General features: G+C 45.0%; 1 pseudogene; it reads left to right on the top strand.

Annotated features, from left to right (window-relative positions):
* The first annotated feature begins 2,375 nt into the window (after positions 1–2,375).
* Positions 2,376–2,987, top strand: LOC101289660 (ER membrane protein complex subunit 6-like; annotated as a pseudogene).
* Positions 2,988–3,244: the final 257 nt, after the last annotated feature.

The raw sequence follows: 3,244 nt of genomic DNA, 5'->3' as shown, positions 1-3,244 counted from the left end.
TACACTTTGAAAGCATATTAAAATCGTGATCCGGAATACTGGCATATTCAATATGTTTTCTTTTATACATTGATTATAGTAAGATTCTATCCATCTATTCGGAAGTGTAGGGTATAGTATAAATTGAGTGTAGTATCTATTTCAACCCATTATCAAGATTCCATTTTGTGTTGGGCTTGTTCAGCACTGGGTGTAGGTAGTAACGACGAATCTTCTGTCTCCTGAGATTCCTTAAGGCTTGGTGTGCTTGTATCAATACCAGGGGATGGCTATTTCCTTGCCAGATCTATTCTAGGAGTTTACAAAGTCACATTTAGAGAATGTATACACTAGGTAATAATTATTTGTTGAACATCCTGGGCATGCTTTCACCTTTGCACCTGCTATTTCCTTGGCCTGAGATAACTGGAGGTCCCACTTCTTCACTTCGGGTCTTTATTCAAATGTCACCTTCTCAGTGAGCCTCATCCCAGGGCACCCTCCTCTTCCATTCATCATAATCTAATTACTGGTTCTTTATATCTCCTTGCACTAAAATAAAAGTGCCACAGGGACTGGGATCTTTGTCTGTTTGGTTCCGTGCTGTATCCCCAGGACTTAGTGCAATGCCTGGCACAAACAGGGTTTTATTAGTTGAATGACAATGATTAATTGAATTGATAAAATTGTACATATGTCACTTTTATTTGAGCATAATTTGTTTCTTTGTGAATACTCTAAACTCCAATTTGAACTGTATCAAGGGACATAGATATTAAGATTGATATAACTAATTTCATGTTTTATTCCTCCAAGCAGGCAGGAGTCTATCTGGGCCTGGTTACTATGATATCTGACTTTTGCTACACTCTAATTATATCTTAGTGGGTTTTGGTAGAAATCAGGCACTTTGGAACATCTAAGATTTTTTTGAGGTTGAGCCTACTATTTTTAAGACTGATTGGTAGTCACCAAAGGTACCTTCTTGTTGTGAGGTCCCTTTTTTCTTGTCCAGCATTTTCAGCCAGGCTGAAATTTCTGGTCATCTTTTTGGATTGTGGCATAATCTCTGGAAGGTCTCTTTAAAATGAAAGTACGTTACCTTGGTGGGTAACACATTAACCCAAGGATACTCATTGGCATGGACTCTCTATTGGAATTGCTAGTGGAGGAGCAGATAGATCCCTGATAGTATGGGCACCAGAATGGTACATTTTGATGGAGGTGGGTGCTGGGGAGAAGATAGTGTTGGAGCCTGAGGGCTGGGGCATTGGCTGGAGATGGTAGACACAGTAAATGGAGCCAGAAGAAGTCATGACTCTTAGGGAACTGGATGTGTGGGAAGAAGGGGGAATCAGAAGACAAACAAGAAAGCATGAAGAGGGGCATGTGGCACTAAAAGTAACCCTCCAAGATTTGTACTGGGATCTTCTACAGCCTGATCTGTAAGATGATACGTGCTTTTTTCTCTTTAAATGGAGAAGGATGAATAAATCATAATTTTAGAAGATTCCTAAATTGTGAAAATTGGTCCAACATGTTTGGGTTCACAATCCTATTTAGCTCCTTTCTTTTTCTAATTAATGATTGGCTTGGGCTGTGAAATGAACTGGCACACAAGTCTTCTTATTTCCCCCCATGTCTTCTTTCCTGCAAGTTGAGTGTTGAATGCAGAGCCGTGCCTAGGAGTTACTGAACCTAGACAAGAAAGCAGATAGGTGAGCTTTGGGGTCATTTTGATGCTATAATTTTCTGAAGCCTTGCTGTATTTAGAAGGCATATTTAACATTCTCTTTCTCCCTCCATCTCCATGCCTGTTCATTCTGTGGATGCTGAAGTCATTATGGCATTGTGGAGTGGATGGTGAAGGGCAGAAGAGACAGGGCTCTTTGTACTGGATCATGGGTTCTGGGAACAATCCTGGTCCTATCACAGGCTCTATTGACCCATAAAATGTGTTATTAATCTTCTTACTGTCTGCCTTACAAGAGATATGGGAGGAGAAATGAGGTAATGTCTACTTAGACCTTCGAGCTTCTCGGAAGAACAACAGTCTACAGTAATATGATTTCCTAATGCATTTGTTTGTGTTGTAATGGAGTGTAATTCCATTTAGCCAAATTTCTTTAGATACCTCTAAAATATCTAACGGTCTTGCACAGGGGAAGCAGTCTGGCTTTGAGAGTAAGAACTGAGCCTCGACGAATCCTCAAAAAGTACAAGTTAGCTAGCTATAAATTTATGAGCTCGAGGGAAGGAAGCTGGGAGAGGAAGGAATGGGAGCTACAGATGGTGATGGAAGGGCAGTGGTTGTAAGTATCTTCAGAGAGTTTATAACGTTTTAAAATCCTGTTGTTTGAGTGCAAGATGGCGCCATGGGAATCCCTACCACGGGCTGTCTTAGGGAGCGCCGAGCTACTGCGTCTGCAGTAGGGTTCCAGGTAACTGGGCGTGTCTGGGCGGGAAATGCAGATGTGCCGCCAGCAACCCCGAGCCCTCAGCCTTTTCAGCGTCTTTCGAAGCTCCGAGACTGAGGAGTGCGAGGTCTCCGCAGCCCCAGGGGGAGGGGCGGCGCGAACCCAACTCGCCACGCTCCGGGCGCCACCTGTAACTTGGCTCTCTCCGCAGCCCCGCGTTGCTCCACGAGAAAGCAGAGGCCGAGCCCGGGCGGGTGCGATGGCCGCTGTGGTGGCCAAGCGGGAGGGGCCGCCGTTCATTAGCGAGGCCGCCGTGCGGGGCAACGGCGCCGTCCTGGGTTACTGCCGGACCTCGGTGTCGGCGCTGTCAGGGGCCACGGCCGGCATCCTCGGCCTCACCGGCCTCTACGGCTTCATCTTCTACCTGCTCGCCTCCATCCTGCTCTCCCTGCTCTTAATTCTCAAGGCGGGAAGGAGGTGGAACAAATATTTTAAGTCGCGAAGACCTCTCTTTACAGGAGTCTCATCGGAGGCCTCTTCACCTATGTCCCGTTCTGGACGTTCCTCTAGGGCATGGGGCACGTCTACTGAAACGTGGGCAGGGATGACTTTAAAAAAAACACAAAAAACAGATTGGGAGGAGTGTTGCCAGAAATTAACACCAGGTAGACTTACCTAAGTTTTTAAATTGTTGGAGTCGCTGCTTGTCCTGTAACGTTATAAATAATTTATATTTTAAGACGAAGAACCTGTACTGTTCTTCAGATTAAATGAAGCGTGAGACCCTTAAAAAAAAAAAAAGGGCTTCTCTGGTGGTGCCGTGGTTGAGAGTCCGCCTGCGGATGCAG

Source organism: Orcinus orca, chromosome 6 (genome assembly GCF_937001465.1).
Source record: "Orcinus orca chromosome 6, mOrcOrc1.1, whole genome shotgun sequence".
NCBI lineage: Eukaryota > Metazoa > Chordata > Mammalia > Artiodactyla > Delphinidae > Orcinus > Orcinus orca.
This window is presented reverse-complemented; position numbering and strand designations above follow the sequence as displayed.